Below are 13,883 nucleotides of genomic sequence, written 5' to 3' on the forward strand. Positions count from 1 at the left end.
AGATGGTGATGTCAGCTGTGGGTGTGGCAGTGGGCAAAACTAGCAAGGAGCAGGCTCTGCACACTGCAGTGACTGGTAACTTCTCACCGAAGCTTGCAAAACCTGCCTGAAACTCCGGCCCATCTGGAAGTAACAAGTTTGCACACACAGGATGACAAAGACAGTCATCATCCTAAATAAATGCATGTACATAAAATATATTACATGTGGTTTTCACTCTTGCTGGCACTCACTGCTGTTTGAGCCCGGCCTCGCATATTTAATGCTTTTCTCAAAGATGGTCTAAGTGGCTTTGTTATACATTGTAATAACAAAAGTTACTTGTCTGATGTTAGACAAGGCAGGTCCCAACCTCCCTGTTACTTAAGCAAGTTGCTTATACCTGAAGGGCAACAAAAATGAGCTCCTGTTAGCACATGCAGTTGTGTCCACAGGACAGAATTGATATAAAAATACAGAAAGTTACACTGTCTTGCTGTTATACCCATACACACAGAAGTAAAACACAGAATGAAACTAAATATGATACTGAATTGCAAAACAAGAAATAAAATTTTTATGCTAGAGATCCAACTCCTAAAAATAGTAAACTTTTTTGGCAGCTACTTATGACCTTAAACCAGGGTTACCAGACTGATACTTTCTATTACATCCATCTCCTAGAGCTGCAAATGAGGGTCTGAGCCCTACTGAAACTTAGGGAAGTTTCTACTCTTAGGGAGGCTCCCTACTCTTGGGAAAGGCTGCTCCTGCCCCAAAGAGGTTAGGAGTCAGGCTACATGCAGCAGGTCACTAAACAAGGAAGGACTAAGTAAAACAGACACAGCCCAGTAACATACTACTTACTGGCATTCTAGCTGGTCATGGATCAGGACTCTTACAACACAGGAGCTTGAATCTGATTTTTGAGATGTGAATTATTACCATACTCTTTAAAGTTGCTCAAAATCACAGGATAGTCTGGTTCTGGGTAGAATCAAGACAGTTTTAATTCTGGGTAGAATTAGGAGAGGAGTCTGAAAAGAATATGAGCTCCATCATGAAATAAAAAATACTGTGATGTTCCAGAGATGTTCAAAACCCTTGCCTTTCTTGACTATCATAGCTTGCTCTCTCTGTGGTAGCATGGATACATACAGCACACACATGCTGGCCTGATTCTGCTAAAGATGCTTTAGTGCAAATCAGTCCTCCAGTTCTTACATTTCATTTGCATGTTCTCTTTGCAACGAAGTCCCAAATATTCTCTAAAGTAGAAGCACATTATCTCTGAAATCTTGAGATAAAGTCTCTAAGCATCAGTTTAAACCAAGAAGCTGGCCCTATCGTAGGTTGAATCTTGGGTCACATCAGTCACACGCTCCTGTGGCCTACACAGGGTAAGCCGAAAATGAACTGTGAGAACAAAATTCTCAGTTATGGGACTCTGTCATGCACCTTTTGAAAAGCTCTAAGTCAGAAAAGCTCTTCTACAAAAGCCTACACGCCTCAAGTCTCCACTGCCTCTTCTGCCTTTGGACTCAACATTCCACAGGAGAGAGTGATCAACCAAACAAACCCAACCAAACTCCCTGCCCTTCACAAAGGCTTGGCTTATGGGCAATTGTGAGGGAAAGCCAAGCAAGTGAAATTCTTCAGTGCAGTTGGTTAGAGAAATTTACTCATCTTATTCCTGAAATAGAAATTTCCTAATTGTACATTACTTCACTCCGTTTGTTGAACAAACTTCACTTCCCTGTCTCATCTCTTCTGTTGACAAGCCCAAACCATGGCTGACCTTTTTAGACAGAGGCAGAAAGAACTGGGTTTTTTTTAAACTGTGCTGCAAATCAGTATAATTGCTCCTGCTGCAGCAACATCTGCCTTTCCAGATACTGAGAAAGCAGATACTGGAAAGCATCCTGCTACACAATGGAATTCTGAGATGCAGAAACCAAAAGAAATGCTTGTAAAAACTTCTCTTCTCTGATCTTTCCCCCACCCCATGCTTGTTTTTAAAGCATAAACCATGTAACAGAAAAAATATATAACAGAAAACAGCTCTTCCATTTCAAACCAGTTTAGGCACTTAAAAGCTGTATGTGTTTATTTCCTTTTTGTGCTTTGTACTTAATCAATATTAATACCAAAAGATGCATGCTATAATTGCTCAGATTTGCATTCTTTTTGTGCATTCTGCCATTTATCACACTAAGTTGTTACTAAATTGATGGTTTTGCTATTTAAAGGCTCTTGTTCTAGTTTTACATGCATGACATCCAGTTGGCAACTCTTTCTGCAGTGGAGTGACAAACATTTTAAAGCCTTTAAACCATAATACTGCTAAATAAGAAGTAAAAAACCTAATCAACCAACGACACAATCCCACAGAGAATAATGCCTGTTCAATTATAACAAAAGGAATAAAACAACCAGATGTGATGTGCTTACCCTTCTGCACATACCTAGTGAGAACGTTTGGACTCATTATATGCAAATATAGAGTAAGATTTCATGTCAATTCTCATGTCAATTTCATCCCCATTCAAGGCAACTGGTTACATTTCCTCTGTCAATGGGCACACATTGAGCCCCTGAACTATCCTTGGCTTCAGATGTACAACATGAACTCAAATATATCAATGAGAAAACGGGAAAAATCACTACATTCTGCTACTCCAAAGGAACAAACTGGAAGTAGAGCAAGCAGTGAGAAAATTTGCTTCAGCTATCCCACACAGTCAAATTCAGCACCCTTGTCATACACCACACAACTTGCGCTGAAATCAACATCAGCTCCGGGTCTGTCTGAGATTTGAACCTGATTAACTGCACAATTTATACAACAAGGAAGTTATCATCTCAAACTGACTAACGAAGCATTGTGATCAAATAAAAAAATTGCTTCCTCAGTACATGCAACATGTTGGAATTAAACAAAAAAAGGAGACGGTAATGCAGCCACATTTCTTCTGAATCCATGATTTGTTGCTCTAACACAAACACAGAACCTGGCCACCAGCTGTAAATCGTTGCCAATCAGGTGGCAGCCAGCTGAACTGGATCCGAACCTCGACAACTTTGTAAATAACACTGCAATATAAAAGGCTTAATCTACTACATTCGTTTTTCCTTTCTCACATAATATAACAATCCCAGCCTCACCAAAACGTAATTGCATAACAAGATAGCCGTATGTAAAGTTTGAAGGAAAAAATTGTCATGATTGCAAATTAGCTCACAGGGCACGCGTGAATGCTATTCCGTTCCACCCGTAACTCTGCCAAAATCCAGCTGCACAGGACTCCAGGCTCCCAGCACTTTATTGCCTACACCGGCAGCTATCCTGCTCTCAGCACTGCCATCTAGGAGAGAGATGGCCCGTACCGCGGGCCGCCTGGAACATCAGCTCCCAGGCAGCAGCATTCCCGGAAAGCATCGCAAAGCTGTTGCTGCTGCTGCTGCTAAAATTTTAACTGCAGCCGCTAGTTAACTGCCGGCTGTGCTCGTTCGAAAGCAGCCTCCCCCGAACCCCCCAGCCCTTCCCAAGCACCGGCATCTGCTCCGCGTCTCTCGGCGTTGTGTGGCGGGGGAAAAGCCCAGCCTTGTGCCCGGGCCCGGCGGGCGCGGAGCGGCGCGGACGGCCCGGGGCTGCGAGCGGCCCCGGAGGAGCCGGGCCGGGCCGGGCCGGGCCGCCTCAGCGCTCCGCGACGCTGCGCGGGCACCGCCGCCTGCTGCCCCCGGCCCCAGCCCCGCGCCCGGCAGCCTCACCGCGCACCTGCAGCGCTGATGCCGCTCGCCCACCTCCGAGCCCCGTCTTTCCCCAGGGGATCGGGCTGCCGCTGTTGCATCTCTCTGCGTGCAGCAGGACGAAGCGGGAAACGGCTGCAGGGAAAGCCAGGCAAGGGACGTGCCCTGCCCGCCGCCGGCCCGAGGCACAGCCTCCGGCGTGCAGCCGCCCCCCGCAGCCCCGGTGCCGCCGCCGCAGCACGGCACAGCCTCGCCTTACCTCCCCGCCCCGGCTCCGGGGATGCGCGGCAGCTGCTGCCGTGCCCGCCTCCACCTGCGCCGTCCCTCCCAGCCCGGCGCTCAGGTGCGGAGGGAGCACAAAGGCAGCGCTGCGGCACGGTGGGGGCAGCGGGCTCTCCCCCGCCGAGCCCCGCTCCCGCCGTCGGCAGCCGCCCGCTCCCCTCCCCTGCCGGTACCGAGCGCCAGCCCACCTCAGCCGCTGCGGGGCCGCCCCCCGACCGAAAGCGGGCGACTTGCCCCGAGCCTCCCCTCGAAAGCCTCCTCGCGCTGCGGCTGGGGCCGGCACCACGGAGCCCCCCTCAGCCTGAGGAAGTTCTCCGGTCCTGCGGAGAGCTGAGGGGACACGCTGCCCTCAGGCCCTGAGGGGGCTGCCCCACGTACCCCCCACTGCTGGCACCCCCGGGCTCGACCCCTCCGCTGCCCCGGCAGACACGTACGGGCAGCGCCCTCAGGGCCGGGGGTACGGACCCTGGGCCCGGCGCTCGCCAGACAGGGCGGCCGCCGCCCCCCGCCCCGTCGCCGCTGGGTGCGTGTGTGGGGAGGGGGGGGGACAGGTGACGAGCGGCAGGAAAGAGCCGCTTCCCCCCACGGCGGGCAGGTCTGTGGTGCAACACCGCTCCCACCTTCCCCCCAGCCCGTCTCTGCAGGTGCCCCCGGGAAGGGCTGCGAGGCTGGCAGCCGACAACAGCCACCCCCTCCCCCGGGAAAGCTGTTCTGCCTCCTTCTCCCTCGCTCGCCTCCTTTTCAGCTCGGCCGCTTGACTGACAGGGAGCCTTCCAGCGGCCGCCCACGCGCGCTCCCGTTTCCCCTCAGTCGGAGAGGGAGATGGCGAGGGAGAAAGCATGAATGAAACAGCCAGGCAGCGAGCGGGAGCAGCCGGCCCGGCCCCCGGAGCGCCGGGGCCGCTGCCGCAGTGATGCCCGGGGGCCGCGGGCTCGGCCGGCCGGCCCCGCTGTGAGGGCAGCCTCCCCCCCCGGCCCCGCTGTGAGGGCAGCCTCCCCCCCCGGCCCCGCTGTGAGGGCAGCCTCCCCCCCGGCCCTGCTGTGAGGACAGCCCCCCGCGGCCCTGCTGTGAGGACAGCCCCCCGCGGCCCCTCAGTGGCTCCTGAGGGGAGCTGGCGGCCGCTGACTGCCCGCGGCACCCCCGGCATCTCTGCTCAGAGGGGGCTCGAAGGCCGCTTGAAGACACTGCGATGCCTCTGCTGGGTTTGCTCCCACAGGGCAGAAGGTGGAAGGTTGGTGCCTTCTCGAGCCGGAGACACGACTGTAGCCTTAGAGATGCCTCAGCAACTGGTTGGTTCCTCGTCTATAAACCCACTTTGCTCCACAGAAGGCGATTCATTTTGTACTCATAAAAACCCAGCACCTAATACGTGAACTGGTACTATTGTCTAGAAATTATAGGAAGGAGGAAACAATCTCACAATTCTTTTAAAGCCCACATGGTTTTCCTAGTGATTAGTTGGTACTGAGGTGTAGCCCTTGCTATCCTTTTATCCCCTCAGATCAGTTGTCCCAAAAATGCTTGTGACTTGTTAGGCACATGCTTCACAACCTCTGGCTGGAGACCAGAGGTTGTCCCAGTGCTTTGGCATGACTATTTTAAAGTTTGGTTTGTGGTGTCAGTTTTAGTAGCCTTACTGCACAAAGGATTAAATGTTCAGGTGGTGGCCTACAAAGTAAGTGGTTACCTCTCTATCCATTCACTAAAAATCAGTAATTCCTTTACCTAATATTTAATGTATTTTCTTGACTTTATTCACTGGAATTCTTCATTTGAACATGCAAAAGTATTTATTTATTTAAATATCATACAATTTAAAAGAACATTTTCTACTTCTGAATATGCATGGAAAATTTCATTATATGCTGGTACATACATTGCATGCTGCACTTGAGACATATCTGCATTTGCAGTTACATAATCAATAAACATGGGGGTTTGTCCCATTAATCTAGAATCACATTCTGAGCTGTTTTAAACCAGTATGCCTCCACAAATTTAATGCCTGCCAGAAAATTTATATCAGCTAAAATTTTAGCCTCTGAATTTAAAAAAAAGCTGCTTTTGATTTCTGTGGAGAGAAGTGTCTAAGGAACTTAATTTTTTAAATTTTGTGTTCCTGAAAACTGAGTGGACAATAAAGCATTATCAAATCTTTTGCTGTAGAACAATGAATGTATCATTATAAGATAAGGCAGTGCAATCCTTTACATATTTGGTCTAAGAGATGCATAAGCAGCTAGAGAACAAAAATGAAGGCTCCTGAAAGTGCCCGTCTTTTAGGTAATTACACAGAGAGATATTAAAACATATAAGAAGCCAGCTATAAATACAGTAATAACATCTTATGAATAATGCCTATTATAAAGTCAATAAATTCACATAATATAATCAATGTATCAGTGGTTACCATCTTAGGAAATTGAGATAACACCTTTCTGAACAGCCATGTACCTATGACAGCAAAGTGAAACAAAGGAAAACTCTAAACCAGCTTACAATCAGTAACAGGCATAATGTAAAATCATAACTGACTCTTCTGTGTTATCTATGGAACATAAAACAGCAGAGATTGTAAGAAGCAATAAAATCTTTGACAAAATCAAGGGTGAACATGGTGTATCTTCTTTACCCACAAACAGGTGTTTATCAGTGTTTCATCACAGCTGTTTTAGTCAGAGTCATCTCTTAAAAGAAAACAGCTATATATCTTACAATGTAGAAAAGTATATTTAACTGTCTTAGCTAGCAATACAAGATGTAACCAGAAGGACATTTTCTATCACCGCCTGTTAAAACCAGGTGGGGCAGTGTTCTTTATCTGGAGCACCCATCCTCCTTCCAGGAGATATCTGCTGTTCATGGGCCATTGAGTCTCACTGTGTAGCTGATAAAATTACATCATCCCATTGAGAGATGCTCTGCCCAGGGGTAGGAGCCAAGCATTCCTGAGATTTGGAACACCAGGGAGCTTTTATTCACTGGATTCCCAGAGGAAAACTAGACTCTTCTATGCCACCACTGGACCTTCAGAGAAAAATGACACCTTTCTACAGGATCACTGCTTCAACAGAGCCACATTTGTCACTCCAGGAAAACTGCAGTCACCATTTATTTGGACTGCTACCAACACCCTGACCCACAGGGTGTCAGGTTGTATTCTGACTTTGCTTCAGCAGTAAAATTCTTTTTTGTGTGAGCAAATTATTTATAAATTTTAAAGAACTGCTGCAGATAAAATTCAATGCTATAGGACCTACTTAAGTACTTGAAATTAATTGCTGCAAATAATCTTGGGAGAAGAGGAGAGCCGCAGGCGCACAGGGGAGTGGAGCCGTGTGCGATCCCGCTGGGCGAGACGTGAGTGCGCGCAGCCGTGGCCAAGGTGTCAGGCCAGGGGTGGTGGCCAGGGATGTGGTGGTGGATGTGCTGCCCTGCTTAACCAGGGCTGTGAGGCACGGGGTGTGCAGGAGGCGGCTGTGGTGCTGGTGGAGGGAGAGACACAGCAGTACTGACTGACCGACCAAGAACTACCTCAGCTACCTGCCTGTGCATGACTACAGCGCCTTTGAGACCGAGCTCATGCAGAACAAGTTTGAGCACCTGGCAGCCCCTGGAACTACTCAATATGAAGAGGTATGAGCTGCCTGCCCCATCCTCCAGGCAGATGAATGACATCACGGCGTATCAGGACCGTGTGAACATTCTATGGCACAGCTGGAGCACCGTGCGCATCGAGAACCTGAAGCTCATGTCCCAGCATGGCTGCAACGCCTGGACGTTGTACAAGGAGCGCCTAGTTCATATGATAGAACACGCCCAGGAAGAGCTTCAGAAACTGAGGAAAAACCTTCAAGACCTGAACTGGCAGAGGAAGAACATGCAGCTCACAGGTGGGGCTGAGCTGCGAGAAATGGAATCTGCATGGGTCTCTCTTGTCAGTAAAAATCATGAGATTGAACGAACTATTGTGTGTCACTGACATCTTTTCATAAAAATCCTTTCTTTGGGATTTTCCCTTCTGGGGAGCTGAGGCCCCAGAAAAGGAATGTAAACAATGGTTTTCTGCTGCTGTGAAATGCAGCAGGTGCACCTGTGATTGGCCCATGTTGGATGTGTACAATTAAGGGCCAATCAGGGGCCAAGCTCTCTCTGGGACAGAATCAGAGAGAGCTCCTTTCTTTATTCATTCCTTTTCTATTCTTAGCATAGCAAGCTTCTGAGAACTTTTCTCTCTATTCCTATTGGTGTAGTCATAATGTAACATATATATCATAAGATAATAAACCCAGCCTTCTGAACATGAGGTCAACATTCTTGCCTCTCTCTTCACCCCGCTACCCTTGCAAGCCCTGTAACAATTGTGCAGCTGGAAAATGAAATTTCCCAAATCAAGCAGCAGCATGGGGAAGCAAACAAGGAGAATTCCCAGCGAGACTTTCAGTGACTTAATCCTGACTCGTCCTAGTGCAGCATGTGTTAAAAACTACAAACCAGACACTTTGGAGATGCTGTGCCTGTAGACACCTCTAGCTGGAGTTGTGTGAGACGGTGAAAGTGTATTTCTGTAGTTTCTTTGCTTCGTGTTAAATTCGCATTGATTGAGTCTTCGGGGTCACCACATGTTGGAATAAATCAGTCTAAAATCCATTTTCTTCATGCAGAAAGCCAATTCTTTATTCACAGAGCTCATATTTGTAGGAAATATCAGCAGGCACTGTGTTAAACCTAATTGGTCAGCAATACAGTGAAACTCAGTTCATTGGTCAGTGAGGGCTATTGTATATGCCTATCAAATTTTCTCTTTCTAGATATGTTTACATTTTTCCTTTGTGGGTCCTCATGGGACAAAGAGTATTGTTTACACAGGTGCATTTGGTTTTCACCCTCAGAATAGATTGTTGTATTAAATGAATTTCTCATTCTCAAAATAGCTTCACATAGGAACTTGCAAATTGCTTGTTAGCTGCACTTAGAAGAAATGACAGGCCAGCTTTGGCAATTTTAGCAGAATGAGGCCTGATTTCATAAGGCCTTTCTTTTATAATTCTTCTACCTGCCTATGACAGTTCAACATGACTCACCTGCAGTACATATCACTGCCACAGCTGTTGTAAACCTTCTTGTGAGTCAGAGAATGACTTTATGACCCAGAATTTTGGCAGTGAGTACTATCCTAGTGATTTTCCCAATTAAGAGAGAATTGTGAGCTGGTATCAGAGCAGGGTGAGTCAGTTTGATGTAAGGGAAAACTAAACTACTGCACTAGGTCAGTATCATCTTCCAAAAGTCAGTGTTATGAAAACCTGGAATCATCTTGTGATGGAACCTCCTCTGAGGGCTCAGAAAGACTGCAGTGGACCATGGAATCAGTTCTCCTTATTCCCAAATGCTTCAAGCTACCGTACCAGCTCACTACCATGGGGTGCACAGTACCTTTGCAGAGTTTTGGGGCTGGCAGCAACATAGAACTGAGAAGCAGCAGGGTTTCTCTGCTTTATTCTGAGAAATCATTTTTCTTCTTGAGTGCACCAAAGTGCAGGAGGTCTGACATTAAAACCACTTGTGGTTCTCTGCAATTTTTTTGCTGAAAAACATCCCAGATCTGCCTGAACTGATTTTGAATAACAAAATTTTGGTACCCTGTACTCTGCAGAGGACATGGTAGAATCAACCACCTACTTGCTGTTAAAACTGTGTCAGAAAAAAGGGGCCATAATTTGGGATTGGGTACATGGATGAGCTATGAGGGCATGATGAACTTGAGTTAGGCTGGTGGCAACCTGGGTTTGCTCTGGTGTTTTGTCACCCAAACACAATTAGAAAGGGTTTAAATGTGAGATTGTGGTGAGGCCAACATCAAACACGGGGCAGAGAGTGGAGACTCAGTGACCAGCAAGCTGGGTGTGCTGCCAGCCGTGCCAGGGAATTCAGTGTTGACTCTGGCAGGAGCTCCCTGCTGGGCAGGCAGAGGTTACTGACTCAGGGTTACAGCTGGGATCAGGGCTGAACTTTGGGTGAAGCACAGCTGATGAGGCAGGTTTGAGGCAGTGCTCAGAAGGTGTAAATCTTTTCAGAGCACCCACTGATACAGCTGTAGAACACAGGCCAATGCTGAATTTTGTATAAGGGTTTGACCTTGCTTAGAGCGAAGTATTTGCACTATACTGTGTATGAGGCAGCTGTTAAGGATCCTGGTAAGGGTTAAGGTGGGAATAACTGGGAATTTGTAACATTTGAAGTCGATGCACTCCTGTATTCGTGTCCTTGTTAATAGTCTATGTCCATTTGATTTCATGGTCAAGAAAGTCATTAAAAATCTGATCCATTTGGTTTCTAAATGACTTTGGGTTGTATTCCCTGTTTGACCTGCTGGACATGAGACCCATCTGACCTTGGCTGATCAGCTGGGAAGCAGCTCTGCAGAGGAGTACCTGGGAGTCCTGCTTGGACAACAAGCTGTCGATGAGTCAACGGTGTGCCCCTGTGGCCAAGAAGGCCAATGCTATCCTGGGGGGCATTAGGAGAAGCATTGCCAGCAGGTCAGGAAGGTGATCCTGTCCCTCTGCTCAGCCCTGGTGAAGGCTCCCCTAGGATATGTGCTGAGCTCTGGGCTCCCCAGTACAAGAGAGACATGGAGCTCCTGGAGTGGGTCCAGTGGAGGAGTGCAAAGATGGTGAGGGTCTGGAGCATCTCTCCTATGAGGAATGGATGAGGGAGCTGGGCCAGATCAGCCAGAACAGGTTATGGCCAGAATCTTCAGGAAGAATCTGTGCAGTGGATTCTGGTTAGAGGAGGAAGAAAATGCATGTGAACCATCTGCAGGCAGTGAATTGGGTTGGTGTGGAAGCACAGGCAGAATGCAGGGAGATTTGTATGAAATGCTGCCTGCTTCACTGGCCCCTTTGCTTTGTAGTACCTTCCATGTCTTTCCCTCTGACCAGCTTTCTTATATCTGTATGCAGAATACAAATCCAGATAGCTTTACTGAAGTGAACATGGCCACTCCACATTTGTTTTGGTTAAATATGAAATTAAAACTGGAGGGTTGTTTTCATGCAAACTTGGTAGGAGCATAAGGGAGAAATGCAACTTAAAATAGCATTTGGGAAATATATATAGCAAAATGAACAAACAATATGCAGTGAGTCATGTCCAGTGGTTCTTGCAGTAAAAGAGAGGATCTTCTCTGAGAAAACTAGCTGGGAATAACTTTTGTTTGTCTGAAGCTGTAGCTGTGTTCTGGGTACAGCATTTTGGCAGTGGCCAGTGGATTCCTTTGTGGGTGCAGAGCACTCTCTGGGCAGAGGTAATTGCAGGACTGGATCACAGGCAACCATGCATGGAGAGACCTTGCATAGGCTAGCAGAGAAATCTTCCAGTACAGTTAAGTAAAAAATATTTAAAATCTGGTTTTTCTGGCAAGTGGAGACGAAGAACCATCATTTTACTCACGGCCAGGGGCACTGGGGGATGCCCAAGGCACATGACAAATGCCACTGTCCTGAGGGAATCTGTTACAGCTGTTATCCTCTCACCTGCTGCTGTGCAGACCCATCTTGTAAGCTGGTGGCACAGCTGCCCTGAAGCAAACTAACTGTACCAAGGCAGAAGAACAGGGCAGCTCTGCTTTTATGAGCTTTGAAAGCATGAAGCCAGAAAGAATTGGCCAGGCTGGGTGGCAGCAGTTTGGCCATCTCTATTAAATATAAAACTCAACACACAGCAGAGAGAAGGGGCTCTGATGACACTATTTCAGCTTTGTTCTCATGGTAACCATTATGTCATCAGGATACCATGGTTACTATAATACTACTTATATTTCAAATGTTAAAAAAGGCAGAAGGAGGAAAAAAAACTTTTCCCAAAGTTGAGAAAGATATGTGTTTATTCAGAACCAAGCAGTCAGAAGGAAGAATCAACCAGGAGTTATTAATACTTCCTGGAAAAGCCATTTTGAAACTGGGAAGGATTGTTTTATTTAGCAATTACTATTTCTTACTGTCTCTGTTGCTGTCCCTGTCACCATATGGTGCATGTCCTGGGGTTTCCCCTCTCAGCTTTGTCACCAGCAGCTATTTTGATAAATGCACACTGCAGAAGGTTAACATCAGATTCAAAATTTCAGGAGCATAATTTGTGCTTGAGTTATAAACATCAATTTGCACAGAAGTCAGAAATAAAAAAATCCAGAAGTATAAGATTGGGACTGTGAGGTTATCTCATTTCAGAGGTTCAAGCTAAGCAGAGGAAGTCTTGGCTTGGATGCTCTCAAGATGCTGAAGCATATGGCTCAGAGGAAATCAGAATGGCAGCTTGCTATTCCTTGTTTGAGGACAAAAAGTGTACTGATGGCAGGATGTTTTCAGGGGATCAGGCCTGCAGACCTCTAGAGCTACAGCGTGAGAGACCTTTGCTGCAGGAGAGAGCAAGAGCTCTGACACTGAGAATGTATGATTGTGAGAATGGCCTGATAGTGAGAAGTGAAAGAGCTTTAGGTCATTGTATGCATGAATCTAGAAAGAGGAACTAAAATAGACAGTGCACATACTTCCAAAAGCAGCTGGTGATGTTTGTGGGACCTTTGGTAATAGGTTGCTCCTCAACTTAAGACTGTTCACAGAAATCACTGGGTGTTCTATGCACTGTTGGTGTTGGGTCCTGGGAGGTAGTTTGAAACAGAATCCACAAATGAAGTGCATTTAAAATTTCAAAATCACTTTTTGGCACTCTTGAGAGTTCAGGGCTGTTCATTTGAGTTCAGTTCAGTTCAGTTCATTTGGCCAAGGCTGATTTTGAAATGGTTATTAAAAATATTAACAAAATATTAGGTATTAAGATTTGATGGGGAAATTCTAAAATCAAAATCGTTCTGTTAACTTAGTAATTGCCTGCTCTTATCACCTGTATTGTTTTTCCTCTTTCCCTGATACTTGTTATCACTGATTAAAGTATCTTTTTCCAAATTGGAAAGTAAATTTTTGAGGCCAGGGTTGTAGTTTTCTATACCAATTGAATGGGGTCCTAACAAAGCAAGTGAGACTCTTGTAGAAGCATGAAACTACAGGAGCTGGATTTTAGATGCAATCTGAATTAAGTATAGTATCTCACATACATATTTTTATATATGTATGCACTCACAGCCATGAAAATTTGTTGTATTAGCCAACAAGAAGAACTAATGGCTGCTGTGTAAACCTAACCAGAGAGATATACACAGTGAATTCTAAAATGTTTCCCTTTAATACACGTCGAGTTTCCTGGAGCATTAAAGTACCCCACTTATCCCTAGATTGATTTCATCTCTCTGCAGGATCCCTCCTGTGCATATCTAGCATTCAAAACATTGTCTCTGCATAAATTTTTCCTTCTTGCTGTTGCATATTTTACATACAAATAGTCAAATGACAAAAGTTTTGGTAAAACCAACAGCAATCACCAGCCAGACTTTCCTATACACAAAAACCTGTACTCCACCTTCAGTGATTTTGGGAGAAAAAAGCACAAATTTGAAAGGAAGAGGTGATGCTACAGAGAATATTCCTCTTGACTATAAAAATTTCCATGCCAGCAAACAGCTAGTGGTGTTTCTAGCAAATTCCCTCTCTCTAGATTAAACAATCAGCTGCCCTTTCTTAATGTTCACTGTAGCCTAGCTCATTTTGTACATCTGTTGTAGTCTTGCAAATATTAGTAAACAAGCCTTTCACAGCATGCCTTGCTGCTAAGCAGCACTGACAGACACTTGAGATAGCTGGAGTGTCTATAGCTGGGAATAGCTAAAGATTTTTACCTGTTCATCTCTCTAATTTAATAGCCCTTGATGCAGAATTGAGAAAATTTATGTCCAAAATTATCCAAAACCACAAACA

General features: G+C 46.2%; 1 protein-coding gene and 1 pseudogene across 3 annotated transcripts in view; one reads left to right on the top strand and one right to left on the bottom strand.

Annotated features, from left to right (window-relative positions):
• PTPN5 (protein tyrosine phosphatase non-receptor type 5) overlaps window positions 1-4,336 on the bottom strand; it is a 77,145-nt gene extending 72,809 nt beyond the window's left edge. The window contains exon 1 of one of the 3 annotated variants that reach the window (XM_054276108.1): window positions 4,200-4,336. The gene's annotated coding sequence lies outside the window, so the exon portion shown is untranslated. Of the gene's footprint in view, window positions 1-3,757; window positions 3,902-3,988; window positions 4,128-4,199 lie in introns of those variants that run through there. The other 2 variants (XM_054276107.1, XM_054276106.1) reach the window with 2 other exon arrangements.
• Window positions 4,337-4,854: 518 nt separating this feature from the next.
• On the top strand, window positions 4,855-8,458 carry LOC128936273 (pre-mRNA-splicing factor SPF27-like; annotated as a pseudogene).
• The last annotated feature ends 5,425 nt before the right edge of the window (window positions 8,459-13,883 follow it).

Source organism: Melozone crissalis, unplaced genomic scaffold (assembly GCF_028551555.1).
Source record: "Melozone crissalis strain CALT ecotype California unplaced genomic scaffold, PUWL_Pcris_2 ptg000018l_1, whole genome shotgun sequence".
Lineage (NCBI taxonomy): Eukaryota > Metazoa > Chordata > Aves > Passeriformes > Passerellidae > Melozone > Melozone crissalis.